Source organism: Anoplophora glabripennis, unplaced genomic scaffold (assembly GCF_000390285.2).
Source record: "Anoplophora glabripennis isolate ALB-LARVAE unplaced genomic scaffold, Agla_2.0 scaffold442, whole genome shotgun sequence".
Taxonomy (NCBI): domain Eukaryota; kingdom Metazoa; phylum Arthropoda; class Insecta; order Coleoptera; family Cerambycidae; genus Anoplophora; species Anoplophora glabripennis.
The window spans coordinates 410,175-427,862 of NW_019416587.1; the positions used below are offsets into that span (position 1 = coordinate 410,175).

The following is a 17,688-nucleotide window of genomic DNA, read 5'->3' on the forward strand; positions in this document are numbered from 1 at the left end:
TGGTCACTTCCTGGATACAGGACGACAGCATCAACATTTATCCCAACACCGACATAGGTGGGAAGTACGTCGTACTGGGGAACGGCGACCTATACATTAGTAATGCCGGTCCGGGGGATGGTTACAAGAACTACGCCTGTCGGACAGTTCACCGGTTAACAGGTCAGTACAGTCATTAATAAGAATGCGTTTCGAAAAGTAACAGCAGTCCTTAGTTTTGAGACACGGGATGCGGTATTGTTATAGGACTGTACTGGNTAGTAATGCCGGTCCGGGGGATGGTTACAAGAACTACGCCTGTCGGACAGTTCACCGGTTAACAGGTCAGTACAGTCATCAATAAGAATGCGTTTCGAAAAGTAACAGCAGTCCTTAGTTTTGAGACACGGGATGCGGTATTGTTAGGTAACATACAAATAGAATAGAGCTTTCGTAAATTTTACAAGCCACGTGACCGCCAAGACTAGGCAACCAACACCGCAGGGCTGTACTGGTAACGAAAATTCCCTAAATCTTGGCGTCACCAATATTGTTGATTCGTTTACAATGAACAATGACAAACTGTTACGTCTACGCTTGAGATAATGCGATCACTGAATGGTTGAGTAGAATCACGTGAAAAATTACACCAATCACAGCAGCCGGTGAAACAGAAAGTAGTGTTTTAATGTAATTTTGATTTTATTGTTTTAAGGAGGTATATCGGGTTTACTCAAATGCACAGATGTACTTGAAATTTATATAGCGTATTATCCAGTGCTCCCTCTGTGCGTCGTATTTTTTTGAATTTTTTTTTAATCTAGATTTTGAGATATTGTTGTTGAAAGTTGTTCATTTTAACATAGGTTTATATGGCGAAGATGGACGGAGGCTCTTTTTTTGCCCATAACTGAGAAAAAAAATGTACAAATTGTGAAACAAAACTTTTCCATAGATAGTACACAATATTATCTTATCCTTTATGTAAAACTAATGTAAGTTTTGAACATAATACAGCTGTATTAATTAGAAATAGAAACCAATAATTGGATTTCTGTCTGACTTGAGGATTAATGTGGCAATGCCGCAATCAGCTGACAGCAAGGAGGGAATACATTTGAAAGACTTGATAAAAACGAAATTGATTTTAAACATATAAATTTTTCCTAAATCCCATGTATGTACATTGTTATCAACAATAAATTATCCACGACAGATGATTTTTTGTAATGTTTTTAAAAAACTAGATTAATTAAAAAATACAAGGAAGCTGTGATATATTTATTGGAATAAAAAATACAGTTTATAAATCCTTTTAATATATTTAATGGTTTATAAAAACATCGTAATCATTACCCAGCAATATTTAGGGTTACATAAAGTTTTCATTACTTGATTAATATAATTAGTAATACTTGAGATAAAAGCATTTGTACGGAATAACAAAGGAACATAAATATTTCTCAGTAAACTTTATACCTAAAAAATTAGTTATAGTTGCAAAACTTTTGTAACATTACTAAAATAGAGATTAAAAACACGAACAGTGAGTAATAGTGTAATTTCTATCACAGAACCTTCAAAATTGCATCCAACATTTTCTTTGACTTGGACGAGAGATAGGCGCGAGTGTCATTTCATTTCTTTAGAACTAAATTAACATAATTCTCGTTGTTTTACCAGTGCACATGATTTACGGATTTTAAATAATGGATACAAATCTTCGCGAGGATAATACGATATATTTGCTATATATAATAGTTATGTTGTACATAGTTTACACACAATACATTTTTGAACGTATACGCATCTTTACCCGAATTTGACGCGCAATATCTCCGATGTCCGAGGTCTGTAGGTTCGCAGTGTCTACAACTGCTAGTCAATTATTAGCGCAGTTGCCACATCTACATAGTCTTTATGCGTTCATTAAATATAATTTAACTACTTAAATATGATATTTTTATGTTGTTAATTAGTCAATATGTATGCTATGTGCAAATGAGTAGATTTCTTTGCTATATAGATAATATTTATCGCAAATAATTTCAATAGAATTTAATTTTTTCAAATTGGCAGCGGGTTTTAGTCCCATAAGAAAAGCATGGAACCCCCCTGCGCTCCTCACTTCCCTCGGACCCCGATATACCTCCTTAATAGGCCAATATTTAGTTTAAAAAAAAACACAGGATTCTACCTAGGTACCCAGGGGTTCTTGGTGTCGCTGACTCCGATTCCGAGGTCGGTTAAGCTCTATCACGTCAGGTTCAAGGTCATTTGAAGGTCAAACTAAGAAAAGGTGGTTGAAAAAATTCATATATAGGTTTTTTGGGTCGCTAAGTCTGAATCCGATGTCAGTTAATCTCTATCACCTCATGTTCAATGTTAAAGTAAGAATAGGAGGTGAAAAAAATTGGAATAAATTTTTACGACTGCTCACCTGCCTACTTTTATCTGTTTGTTTGCTTGTTAGTCTGTATTTATCGTCCGCCTGGATTTTATCTCTGTCTATCTACCTGACATCCTGCCTTTCTACCTGCCTTTCTGTCGGTAATTTCGTCTATCTTTCTGTCTGACTAAATAACTAAATGTTTCTATCTGTCTGTTTTTCTGCCAGCCTCTGTCTTAATGTTATATGAATCTGAAGCTCCATTTTCTTCATTCTCATCTTGATTGGTTCCCAGAAAATCTGGAAGCTTTTAGTGAAGAATAAAGAGAAAGAATACACCAGGATCTGGATGAGTTTGAACAAAGATATCAAGGTGTTTGGGAGATGAATATGTTAGCAGACTATTGCTGGAATCTCAAGAGGGACTCAACTAAAGGACGTAAAGGAAAAACGATTCGAAAATCATTCCGGGAACAACATAAGCGTTCTCGGCCGAATTTCGATTAATACACTTATGCTGAGAGAAGCAAATTAATTTGTTGAAGGCTTTCAAGAGTTTTTTTTATCTAGTTTTTGTACAATCACGCAAAACCGACAGAGGGTGATAGGCAGGTAAACCTTCGTAAAAATTGTTCACATTTTTTTCATCTCCTATTCTTACTTTAACCTTCAAACGACCTTGAACATGAGGCGATTGAGGGCAACCGACGGATTTAGACTCAGCGACCCAAAAAACCTATGTATACATTTTTTCAGATTTTTTCAATCACCTTTTCTTAGTTTGACTTTCAAATGACCTTCAACCTGAGGTGATAGAACTTAACCGACCTCGGCATCGGAATCAGCGGCCCCAAAAACCCCTGGGTACCTAGATAGAGTCCAGTTTTTTTTTCAAACCAAATGTGTAATTTTTAATTTTACCGAAATTGAATTGCAACATGAAGAAAAGAAAATTACTATTTCAAACAAAATTACTGGTCACGTGGCTTGTAATTATTTATGAAGGCTCTGTAGCACACAATGTCTAGTAATAAGAAGGCAAGTATTGGGGTCTATATTTCACATTATAACTTTTTAATACATTTATTAAGGGTAAACTTGAATAAAACTGGCACAGTATTATAATAAGTTCTAATGATAAAACCAACTGTTATATCTCCAAATATTTCTTTGTAGAAGACACCCTGTTTTTTAACAAGAATGGTGTTTTTTCATAAACTAACAAATAAAAAAGTTTTCCCTCCTGTCAACCTTATTCATAATTTTTCTGTATTTTCTCATATTGCTCTGTATATTTTTATAGAATGTTTTCCCACACATGCATGGATAAAGACATTTATTTATTCACAAACACTTAAAGCAACAAGTCGATTAAACACACAAATCATTCCGGAGTTGATAAGTCAATCTGTAACAGTAAACCAAACAAGAAGATTGAAAGAATGTGGATACCTTAAGACATACATATCTGAAAGAGATTACAGAGATTGTTTAAGGTTTCTCTAAAAACTCTTTAGTCTGTATTTATGAGCATCAAAATTAAATCAAAATAATTCATATTTATTTAGCAACTTACATAAACATAAATATTTAATATGTACTATTTCAACTTGATATGTCCACACAAGAGATTTTAAACGAATATTATATACCACATAAGATGTTTTTCATTGGTTAGTATGATGTTGTACCATATACGATTTATTATTTAAATCAAAATAACAAAAAATGTTAGAAAAATGCTCCTAGGTGTTTACACAATTTTTAAGAATTAGTCCTATGTGCTAATTTGGGACGATTAAAATCTCCTATGTAATAAAAGTCGCATTTTTTATAATTTCAGGTTAATGATTAGTTACAATAACATAATTTTTATTCATCGGGAACTTTTTGTTATTATTTTAGTTCTTCGCCAGTTCTTTACAGTTTTAAATCCAAAGCAATAGGGAAATGCTGTTTTCTCTCCCTCCATGGTATTTTACACATCGGAGGTTTATCACGATCAACGACGAAATGTTGTATTCTCTTTTTTGTTCCCGATAAAAAATGAAGTTTTCAATAACAATATTATGTTCTGTGAATTATCTCAGTTGATCCAGTTCTATAAAAAATATTACAGTCTCTCAAAGCAATTGGTACACTTGGCTTTAATATTTTTTTGCAGTAAAACAGGGCTCATCCAGATTAAAATTCAGAACTTTTATGAAACAAAGTAATATAACTGAATATTCTCTTTAATGTAAATTTTTATGATTTTCTCCTGCAATTTTCCTGAAATTACAGACATTTGTGGTTGAACATTCCTAATTAATGTTTAAAAAGGGAGTACTTAATGTTAATAATGATTATAATTTCTTTCTGGATATCGCATCAAGGACATTAGTACGTAGCTTTCAGCTTTGTTACATTCATAAAAACAAGATCTAGTTAATTTTTTTTCTAGCTATCCTCGCAAGAAATTACATGATTTTAGGTGATTACATAAAAAATAGTAGATAACTTAAAAACTAGAAAAGATAGGTATAGGGAACCCTGATACCGTTCGAAAGAGAATAACATTGTGTATCAGAACATAGAAAAATATACAGGGTGTTCCATTAAAAAAAACGACTTATGAACGTTTGATGTTAACTAAACTCGGCATTAAATTTCTAGCACCCTGTATGCAATTAATCCACTTTGAAAGTATGGATGGGAAGCTTAGAGGTCTAGCTATTATCTAGATTTATTTTCATTTGAAGTGAAAATCTTTGTAGATTATAGCCATTGTTCATTTTAAATTAGGACATAATTAGTATTTAAAGTCTCTAGTTTACTTAAGTAAAAGAAGAAAGTAAACATTGTTCTAAACTCACGTGGATTGAAAATTACCTTGTGTATACTTAATTAAATTAGGACAGGTTACAATGTCCTAGTATTTTCATATTTAAGCAAACTTATAATTTACATGAACCCTAAGCAGTATCGACCTGTCAAAAACAATATACGAAGCCTGCATCTGTTCGAGTCATAACGACTTTAGAAGTTCCTTAAAATAAATTTTGTTCGTGTGGCTTCAGTGCAACCGAGTTAAATTTAACTTCAGAGTGCAAAATATTGTATTAAAGAGCCAGCCGAGAAATTGGACACACAAAGGTAAGCTATTCCGACATTAAGCAATACGTTTACGTCCCTATAATCTAGGTTGGCCTTGCTAAAGCGTTTCTGGGGCCGCATGTCGGCGAAGCAATTTGGCTAAACCGCATGACGTCTGGTCCGACACGTTTAGTTTTTATAACGGCATGGAGGGTTCCGTTTCTGTTTCTAATGTTCAGATATCCGTCGGTGGTTTAGAAAGAACTTCCGGTCAACATTAAAAAAGAAATTGTGGAGTAAATATATTGACTACAAACTACAGATGCAATGCAACTTTTTTGAGCTATTTTCGGAATTACCTACTTAATATTTAGATGTAATTTTATCAATCGTTGTATTGGAGGTGTGGCAGATTATGTCCACGGTAATCGAAAATTTATTATTTTTGTGAATCTTTTGAAACAGGAACTTAACTTTTAATCAAATTATGAATTTGAAAAATATGTAATTAAAGTCCCAAAGATTCACGTCGTCCCAATAATCATACGTATTGAAAATAATTTAGGGACTTACCAATAATTTTTAAACGCACAAGTACAAAACAAACTACAACATATGCTCAAAATGTCCACCACCATTTTCGATGCACACATGACACGATGCACGAATCCAATTTTCGCGTACTCGCTGGAAAACACCTCAAGAAAAGGAAATAGTGGTACGCTAAAAACACTCCAACACGGTCCAATTCCAGATACCAACACCAACTGAATTGCGTATTACTGGACAGCTTAGTACCTCGTGCTACACGCCGCGCCATTGTCACATTGCTCGATATGAATTTTATCGAATTTTAAATTTATTACGTTAATTATTTTTTAGAGTTAAGAATAAAGAAGTTCAAAAAAGTGATCGAACTTCGTCTGTTAAAATTAAGGCAGTCAAATTTCTAACACCCTGTATAATACAAATCAACTGAAAACTTTGTATTACGCATTAATAGAAAGTCATTTAACGTATGGTATTATTTATTGTATGGGGAGCGACATATCAGACGAGTATATCGAATTTAGAAGTAATCCAACGATATGCCCTAAAGGTCGTATTTAAAAAAGCAAAAATGTATTCTACAAATAAATTGTATGAAGAGAGCCAAATATTGGATATCAGGCAATTGTATTTCTTAAAGACTGTTATATCAACATTTTAACAACTTTGAACTTAAACTAATTGAACACAAATATCACACAAGATATAAATCAATGAAGTATATGCCCTTATTAAACCCACCAAAAGTGTTACTAAAAAAACTTATTTGTATTTAAGACCTAAATGTAACAACCTCATCCCCGACGAACTAAAACAAATTAATTCTAAATCATTATTTAAAAAATATGTATATTAAAAAATGGATAAATTAGCTGCCTAGATCAGAAATAGGTATATACTTACGTTTGCCAATGACAGCATCTATTATATCTTATTCACTATGTACATTTACTATAGTAGGACGAATAGCCTTTTTTGGAGCGGAGTTAACCGTCTTCTAGAAGTCTACAAAATGATGTTACTTAATTCTTCTCGAAAATGGTACATGCTACTGAATTTCGACAAGTATACCTTTTTTTATGGTATGCTTTAGAGTTTACAAAACCGTTTAGAAATGTAACAAATTTTGACTTTTAACATATTTTATTTCGATTATACTCCTCCTTTTCAGAAAGAAACCGTTTGCACATTAATCTTGATGTTTATTCGTGTACAAATTTTGACAATTTTATCTTTAACCGATTTAAAGATAATTAAGGAAACCCATTTGGAAAGTAACAACTTCAACACACTGTATCTCGAAAACAGGGCGTGTAAGAAAAAAACGTTACATGAACTACCCCCATTATTTTCCCATGAGGAACTTGCACACAAGTTTTTTTGAAACCTGAACGGGACACTCCGTATAATTGACTGTACTTCAAACCAAGCTTAAAAAATAAAAATTTCCGAAAACATTTCAATTTTTCAGGAACAAAAGTCTTTCTTAATACACCGCGAATATTTAAAAATAAAACACGGAATGGACCGAAATTTGACTAATTTTATAAAAGTTTCATTGAACAAGAACACTTCGGGAAAAAACTCTTTCGGAAACTTGAAATAATGAAATCGGGAGAGTTTATAACAAGGAAATATGTAGCGAACAATTTTTTCAGAATAAAATTATTTATTTTAAATTGAAAAAGTTCGGGAGATGATCTGTGACGTTTGATTCCCGAATAGAAATTTCTGTAAAAGCAACATCCAACTTTCAAACTCGAGCAAAATGAATTAGATACATGCCCACTGACATATGATTGCCTTATTCAGTTCTATTCTATATTTAACCATAGAAATAATCTAAAAGAAACAAATTGAATTCCATTCCAGAATTTCATCCATGAAACTTCGTCCCTCCAGAAAAACTCATATTTGCGATTGTAGATCGAAAAATCGTTAGAGCGTGCAATTTTAATAGGAGACCGAGCATGACGCTTTGTAGCTAAAGAGCTTTTAAAAAATTAATTCCTTTTGTTGAATTTTGCTGCAGCTTATTGATCTAAAAGATCTAAAAGCCTGGGGCCGTACAACTCGCTAACGAAATTATATTTCAGCGCTAGAGGCGCAATACCATTTGGTTTTTCAAATATAGATCGTCTCGCGAACATGATACATATTTTTATGCGGTGAATTCAGTGCATATCACAGTTGCGTCCTGAAGAAGAACACTATTTTTATTTGAAAATTTACCAGAAGATTCATTTATTTAAATATTCTTGTACAGCAGAACTTCATCATATATAAATTACATTTTTCCTATATACATCCAGAACTATTTCGAAAAATCAGGTCAGGTAGCCTGGTAACAGAAAAGGTTCTGTTAAAAAAATGTTCATAGCACCAAAATATGAATGTATATGAAGTGTAAAAGTGACGTAGAAGTGACATTGAAACTTAGTATGACGCACAGTATGGAAATTTTCAGCAGTACTGTGGAAATAAAAATTCCATCGTAGGTACCTAAATGCTTCGTCTAGAATAAAATGCAACAGCTCTCAGCTTTTTTCCACCGAGTGCAACTTCATGCGGATGAAAGAATTATACAAAATTTTTGGTGGTATAAATAAAAACAATCAGCTTCAGATATTGAGAAAAATAGTAACAGTTGACCACAAGCACTCCACTAAATTTAAATATCCTATTTGGTGGTTTTATTAAAAAAATCTTCGGGAAGCAGGTCTTCCTCAAGAACTATCTCCCATTAAAGTAATTCTCCTAGTTCATAAACAAGTAAATACATAATATTCGTAAATATACGTTGGTAAATACTTAATATAGGTACTTCGGGAGTATCTCAAGGTTCTGTACTTGGTCTCTTTCCGTCTTTCCGTTTAATATTTATTAATGACACCACACGTGACTTTTCTTGTCGATCACTGCTATGTGCTGACGATTTATAATATCTTTCTGAATGTTGTTAAATATTTGTGGATGATATTTACTAGAAAATTGGCACGCATTAGATTTAACTACGAGTATGTATATTTCAAATGACCTCTAACTTAAGGAGGTATATCGGGTTTACTTAAATGCACAGATGTACTTGAAATTTATATAGCGTATTACCCAGTGCTCCTCTGTGCGTTATTTTTTTTTAATTTTTTTTTAATCTAGATTTTGAGATATTGTTGTTGAAATTGTTCATTTTAACATAGGTTTATATGGCAAAGATGGACGGTGTGTCTCTTTTTTTGCTCATAACTGAGAAACAAATGTAGAAATTGTGAAACAAAACTTTTCCATAGATGGTACACAGTATTATCTTATTTTTGATGTAAAACTATTGTAAGTTTTCAACATAGTACAGCTGTATTAATTGGAAACAGAAACCAATAACTGCATTTCTGTCTGACTTGAGGATTAATGTGGCAACGTCGCAATCAGCTGACAGCAAGGAGGGGATACATTTGAAAGACTTGATAAAAACGAAATTGATTTTAAACATATACATTTTTCCTAAATCACATGTACATTGTTATCAACAATAAATTATTCACATCACATGATTTTTTGTAATGTTTTTAAAAAACTAAATTAATTAAAAAAGACTAGGAAGCTGTGATATATTTATTGGAATAAAAAATACAGTTGATAAATCCTTTTAATATATTTAATGGTTTATAAAATCATCGTAATCATTACCCAGCAATATTTAGGGTTACATAAAGTTTTCATTACTTGATTAATATAATTAGTAATACTTGAGATAAAAGCATTTGTACGGAATAACAAAGGAACATAAATATTTCTCAGTAAACTTTATACCTAAAAAATTAGTTATAGTTGCAAAACTTTTGTAACATTACTAAAATAGAGATTAAAAACACGAACAGTGAGTAATAGTGTAATTTCTATCACAGAACCTTCAAAATTGCATCCAACATTTTCTTTGACTTGGACGAGAGATAGGCGCGAGTGTCATTTCATTTCTTTAGAACTAAATTAACATAATTCTCGTTGTTTTACCAGTGCACATGATTTACGGATTTTAAATAATGGATACAAATCTTCGCGAGGATAATACGATATATTTGCTATATATAATAGTTATGTTGTACATAGTTTACACACAATACATTTTTGAACGTATACGCATCTTTACCCGAATTTGACGCGCAATATCTCCGATGTCCGAGGTCTGTAGGTTCGCAGTGTGTACAACTGCCAGTCAATTACTAGCGCTGTTGCCACATCTACATAGTCTTTATGCGTTCATTAAATATAATTTAACTACTTAAATATGATATTTTTATGTTGTTAATTAGTCAATATGTATGCTATGTGCAAATGAGTAGATTTCTTTGCTATATAGATAATGTTTATCGCAAATAATTTCAATAGAATAAAAATTTTTCAAATTGTCAGCGGGCTTTAGTCCCATAAGAAAAGCATAGGACCCCCCTTGCACTCCTAACTTCCCTCGGACCCCGATATATCTCCTTAACAACGTTACGAAATATAAAAATCTTGGTATGATTTTTCATATCGATAATATAGTGTCCAAAGGTAACAAGAACATAGAATTCATAATACTTTGAATACGCTTGTACTGTTTGCAGCCCCCGCTATGAGTGTCATGTAAAGAATATTGGGAAATCTCAAAGACGATTGACTAAATACTGATAGTTTAAATGTTGTAGAGTGTACCATCCAGTTTTTTTTCTAATGAATAGCTATTATCTAGACATAACATATTTGTCTTTACGTCGTAGATGCTATACATTACCTCTCCGATAAAAATTACTGAATAATATTAGTCGACTCCCCTAAACTTTTCTATCACATTAATCGCATTATTGGATCTAATAACTCTCCCACGCTGGTTATGTTTCAATTATCCTTTAATTTATAACATTCTAAATAGCTTTTGCTGTGATCTTCAAAGTATTAAAAATGCATTTTTCTATTGACGTTAATATAGGTAGGTAGGTAATCCATCTGTACTTAAAATAATTTTTTTACCTGTATATTATTAATTTTTATATATATTTTTTTTCCTTTCCTGCAATTGGGTTCTGGCTAAACAGTTATTGTCAAATAAATAAATAAATACTTATTTACTAAATATGATATCTGTATGAATCTATATCTGTATCTATTAATGTATTGTATTGGAACGTATATTATTGAAAGAAAAATTTCAGAGAGAATGCAGTGAATCTTCAGAACTTTTTACAAACTGTAGAGAAGATGAATCGGCCTTAACGGCCCTTGTAAAAGATTTAATCTCAAAAAATATTCGTAGCTCCGGAAAAAACTCGAGAATACAGGAGCGGGGTTATAACATGAAAATATGTAGCAAGAAATTCTTTTGGGCAGAATTGCTTGTATTAAATTGAAAAACTTTCAGGAAGATATTCACGGAGTGATTTGCGACGTTGTATTCCGGAACAAGAATTCTTATAAAAAGTAACGTCTAACTTCTGAACGGGAGTAAAATGAATAAGACAATTTCTAGACACATGCCCACCGACATTCATTACCTTATTTAGTTAGTCTCGTTCCATTTGGCTTTACAAAGAAAATAAGACGACATAAATTGAATTCGATACGGAGAACTTCATTACTAAACTTTGTTCAGAAAAACTGTTAGTTGACAATGCCGAGCATATATTTTTAATGGACGGTGAAATGTGACCTTCCTTACAAAAATAAAACTATTAGAAAAACAAGTAACAACAAAAATTTCATAAACGTTATTATAATACTTAGATACAAACATATACAAAAAAAAAATAAAGTATAAAATCAAATTTATTCATTATTTATATTCTCTATAGGGGATAAAATTAGTGAAAATAGAAATAATAAAGGTTTAAAAAAATAAACGTGTGCAAAATGAAAAGCTCAATTATTAAAGGGTGCTACAATTTGAATATCAGGTAAAATATCTGTTAAAATTTAGTTTGAAAGTTGGCAATGTATATAGAAAGCGTCCCTTGCAAATTGAGTGGTTTTTTCCGCTGCCAAATACTTGTTGTTACGTTACCATTTGAGAATTATTACAAATTTTAGTAGACCAACTTTTCTACAAAATTTAGCTACACATTATTTTTTACAACGTTTACTACCTTAGACATATGTTGTAACAAAATCTCTTGCTTTTTTAAATATAAAATTTAATTTTCCACATTCATTTTTCCTTTTATAGTAAGATAAAGTGGAAATTGGAAATTGCCAGGTGAAAATACATACAGTATCATTCAGAAAAATTTTACAGCTTTTAATATTCCCATATGACACATTAATCAGTTTCCATTAATTTTTTATAATTCGAAAATATATTTTGACCAAATTTAAAATTTCCACTTTGCCCTCAAGCACATGTTTTACATTTTAAAGTCATAACAGGAAATTTGGAAATAATTCCGATAGTTACGGCGATACTGTCTTGATGGAGTCATGGAACGTACTTATTTATCACATGTACAATTAACAACAGGAATTGGGGGAAGACTCGACATTTTTAAAGTCCCGGTACACGAGACAGTTCAGGCTAGATGTCCCGGGACATCCCAGGACTTTAAACTTCAAAATAATATTAATACTACTACTTTAACAATAAATCGTAACATTTATTTACGTTGATGCTTTTTAAAATCAGTAATAATATACGTATATATTTCAAACATTAAAATATAGGAATTGAATCCATTTATAATCTATGGGTCGAAATCTTCTAAAAATACAGGGTGTCTGGTAAGTATATGGCATACTCTCGGTGGTGTATAGGGAAGGTCAAAATAACCGTAGTTTGTCATTAAAAAAAATCCTAAAGGGTCCCTTAACGGAGATACAGAGCCCTAAAGGGGTACCCAGCGATTTAACTTTTCGGTTCTAACTTTTGAACCAATTTGTATAATTTAATGAAATTTTAATATTTTATGTAGGCCATAAAAGCTTATAAAACCATACTACAGTAGATGTTTTACAGTGTCAGGGTAGTCAGGCACGGACTAGCCACCACACTCGTTGGGTCAAAATTTTGACAGTTGTCATTTTATAGGGCTGATAACTGAATTTTTAAATACTTTGGTCATTCCTCTTTGAAAAAGGTTTCGATAAAATTAGCCATTTTCGAAAAAATACCTTTTTTGTATAATATGTCATTGAAATAACTCGAGTAGATCAGAATTCTGCAATAAAACACTAGTCGTTTTTATGTCGTTATTGACAACACTTCTAAAAATTGTCTGATTAATTGAGTACACAAGACTGTGGGGCATTATTCCTATAGCGAATATGCTGCATCTAATTTATGGACAAGCACTCGGCAATTGTGAAAAAAATGACAAAGTCAAAGGCGTTTGCGCTGAATTAAATATATTAATAATATTTTAATAACATGCATCGTAAAAAATATGTTTTACGTGTCTCCTCCTGTGTTATAAAATCGCAAAGCGTGCGTTGCATTCTGAACCGCCATTGCATTGAAATATCTTGAAATATGTTTCTAAATTGGCATCTAGAAAAATCGTGAAGCTGTTTCACAAAAATTAAATTATATCTATAACAAGTTTTACTACAAATGAATACGTAATACAGAAGAATATGTAATAATGTAGAATCGATAAGTGAAGTTAGACAAATTTTCTTATAGGCTTCAATTAGAATAAATAAATATATACTGAGAAAAATTAAATGTCTGGAAAATTCTTCTTTATATGAAACCTCCACAGTTTCATTACATCGGTGTGCCTGGCGCATCCACCAAAATATAGAATTTTAAAAAGGTGTATTATTAAAGATGGCAAACAGAGAGAGCTTTTTAGACGAATTTCAAACTAAAAGTAAATTTTAATTGATGACACAAACAAGATCCCTCGTCAAAACTTTGGATATTCATTTTTAAATAAAACTCCAGTACAAACATGTTTGCAGAAAATAACCTTCGTTAAGATAAAAACTTTAAAATTCAAACAAATCGTCGCTTGTTCCTCGGCATACAGTCTGTTGTTATTTTTAATTGCTGGAAGTTTAAGTTCCGTATACTTCTTATATCATTCCGGCAGTTATTTGTTTTCTGCGTAAACTTGTGGAAGTTTATAATCAACTTTATATAAAACTTTGCTTTTTGTGTGTACCTACTCGAGAGGGTTTCGCATGGTTTTAATAATTTCCCCGGGAAAAATAATGTAATATAACATGAAAAGCCTCTTGGCTAGCAAATTAAAACGGTTAAAAATTCACACAAAGAATATTTATGTATATTTATTTACGTCTGCTACTTGTTCGCTACTATGTAAAAGCTTAGTTGAGTTTCACATTAATTGGCGTGTAGCTGTGGAATTAATTGCTGAAAATATCTCTTCATTAGGACGTATTATGATACTGTTTTATATTCACGTTGTGATTTTGATGATGATATTGAAACTAAGACGGAGATACATATACAAGTCGCGTGTAATATTTTTTTGGGACAATCGGTTTTTCTCGTTTATTTAAACAAAATGTAATAATAAATTGGAATATATAGAAATTTGAGATAGCTAGAAAAGTCAAGCCGATGCCAAAATTATAAATTAATACACAGACACACAAAACTACGTACGTGTTCCAAAACTCTAGTTATTACTGGAGGAAAGAAATTAATATGGAGCTTCACCTTTCTTATGCATTTAAAACCGAAAGCAATAGAAATTATAAAAAATTTCACTTCTTTCCAAACATCTTATTTGCCAGTAAAGATTACAAACAAAACACATTTGACAACATCGTAAACCTCTGCAAAGCTTTCCTTGTTTAGTAATCTCACTATTTCCTGTATTACAATAGACAACAACTTATTTTTGCGACACACTTTATAGCATTTAATAACTTATATTAAAATCAGTTGCCAGTATTTATGTAACTGTGATCCATAGACAGAAAGATTAATTATTTGTCAGGCGCATAAATGGTGTTTACTTTTATTTCATTAATGTGAATTTGCATATCGTAAAAACCTCAAATGCCATAGATTGCATGTGTCAATTAGTTACGAGCGAATTGACTAATTATTTTGAAAATATCCTTTTACAGTAAAATTATATTAACCCCAAAATTATGAATTGAAAGGAAAACAGCCGATTGTATTCAAACAATTTCATAATTAGTGCGATTTTGTACAACTTTATTATGTAAAATTTGATTACATTGGCAGATTTTTGTTGTGTGAAATATTGACGTTTTCATTGTAATGATTTTTATAATTGTGACGTATTGTGAAATTGCGAATGAAACATGTTATAGATTTTCTCACATTTTCAAACAATATCGTACGAAAGTTTGTACAATTGTATGAATTTTTATGACATTGTTTTCCATGTGCAGTTTCGCCGAACAGAATATTAAAAAAACTTCGTCGTACGAATAGCAGAATAAGTAAAAGCGAACACTGAAGGCTTCCAGTTTAAAGCTGATATATATTATAATCGCTCAGCTATATGAAACTTACCGTGTTTACATAAAATGAAGGCATTAGCTTCATCCTAGCACAGCCTCTTTACTTTTGTTGGGGATATAGATATTCTACAATAAAATCTGAAAGTTAAATTAATTGTTGTGTGGAATCAATGATGTTTAAATAGGGCGTATTTAAATGAAGAAGCACAAATGCTGTTTTTATGTTGAAATTACAGAAAATGCATTTGTACCTGGGGAACCAATTATCTTAAGCGAGGCGTTTTTCGCGCAATTTTTGTCCAGCATTTTAGAAAATCTAATCAAGTTGGAAAGAATATCTCTTCACTATAGCAGTCATATAAGTTTTCTTTGGATAATTAATTATTATTGACAATACATTCAAAATAAGGGAAAAAACATATTTTTACTTCACGCCCGTAAACGTACAGAAAATCGCGTAAGGTATTATAAACATAATCACACCGCAGAATGCTTTTGGGAAACTATGAACACATGCATTAATCATAATTATTGAGTATCTTTACAAATTTTCTGGACAAAACAGGAAAGGTACATTCATCACTTCCTGGATCGATCTACTTGTTCTATCATTGTGTTACTAGAAATGCAATTTCTTGTCTATAAAACGCCAACCTCAAAAATTGGCGTGAGGTACAATAATACAGGGTGTCTCTGAAATAAATGCGTTCCCCGATGGTCTAAATACTTCCGTTTTCGAAAAAATTAATTAAGAAAATTAACTGTAAATGTAAGCCGACCATGTGCATCTTGTGCACGTGCGTTGTGTGTTGCAGTATTACTTAACCGGCGTATAAAATGTTTTCTGATCAAGAACTAGCAGATATGATGTTATTGTACGGAGAATGCAAGTACAATTTAAATTAGACTTGTCGTTTGCATGCGGTCCCTTACCGTAATATTATTATTATTATCTAACAGAACCGTGTAATATGTACTACGGGAACAATTATTACACCTCTATTATGTACAAAGGGTTCAGGCATTAAATAACAATAATTTTTCAGCCCCTTGTGGAATTTTACTAGTAGTTTCGCTATCAAATAGCACAAGATTTGGATTTCAAAAGCAAGGTGCTTTTTACGGATGAATGTTGTTTTACTAGAGACGGCATACTAAATTTTTATAACATTCACTATTGATGTGATGCAAATCCTCATTTTGGCCGCCGTTTGGAAGCATGTATTTTAACATAAAAACAACTTTAAACAAATTTTGTAGAACATATCGTCTATTAGTAAGTAATTCGTTTATTCGTTTAATTTTGGTCTCACGAGATTTCATTAAATTTCGGCTTTTTCGAACACAAAATTTATACCGTCAAAATCGCCATGAACGGTTCCGCACTACGGCGCGCGGCGGCTTTGATATCAAATGTACAGCTGGCTGCCGCACCAGGGATGGCTTTAAATTTGTTTAAACCTTAATGTGAAAATTTGTTTTTCAATTTAAAACGAAATGTTTTAGACTACCAGTTTCAGTAACACTCTGTATAACCATTAACGCATAACATTTCAGCTCGATATGAAATTACTGTAACGTGCTATTATCACAACCAGACACCTTTTTAAATATATTACTTCACTGGCCAATATTAATGATAGGGACGAGTGAAATATTTTATAATTTGTATATTTTTGCATTTTCTATCAATTATAAAATTTAAAATTTCAATTTCCTACTTCAAACACTTTATGTTTGTGATTATTTCAGATAATGTTAATTTACAGCAAATGTGCAAATTTTCTTAGATGCCTAAAGCTAAAAGTATTTGTTTTTATAAACAATGCATTTCGTATAATTCAACAAAATAATACTTTGTAATTTTGGCCATTGACGTAATATTTCTTATTTCCACTAGAACTACATTTAGGATATTTATATAATTGGAGAGAACAATTGAAGAGTAAAATAAATCGAGGTGCGAGAACTCGATTGCATATTTATTTATAAAAATAATTTTTTTAACAGCTACTGTCTTATCAACAGGACGTGGTGACAAGAAACATTTTTGGAACCTCTGACTCCGCACCCATGACAAGTGTTTGTGCTTGCCTATTTGGAAATCGCTGTACATAAAGAAGTGCAGCTAACTCGCAGTGTTCATCAGAGATTCGATACTTTATCATTATCACTACCTATTCATAGTTACTGTATTTATATGTCATTTTAGAGTGATTATTCGCACTTATTAATACAAACAGCACCGACACACTATCTTCTCACAAAAG

The 17,688-nt window shown here is 31.8% G+C and overlaps 1 long non-coding RNA gene across 1 annotated transcript in view; it reads left to right on the forward strand.

Annotated features, from left to right (window-relative positions):
• The first annotated feature begins 258 nt into the window (after positions 1 to 258).
• The window catches only part of LOC111691754, a 33,597-nt gene continuing 16,167 nt past the window's right edge, over positions 259 to 17,688 (forward strand). Inside the window, exon 1 of the long non-coding RNA XR_002763040.1 lies at positions 259 to 323. This is a non-coding gene — a long non-coding RNA (uncharacterized LOC111691754). The remainder of the gene's footprint in view (positions 324 to 17,688) is intronic.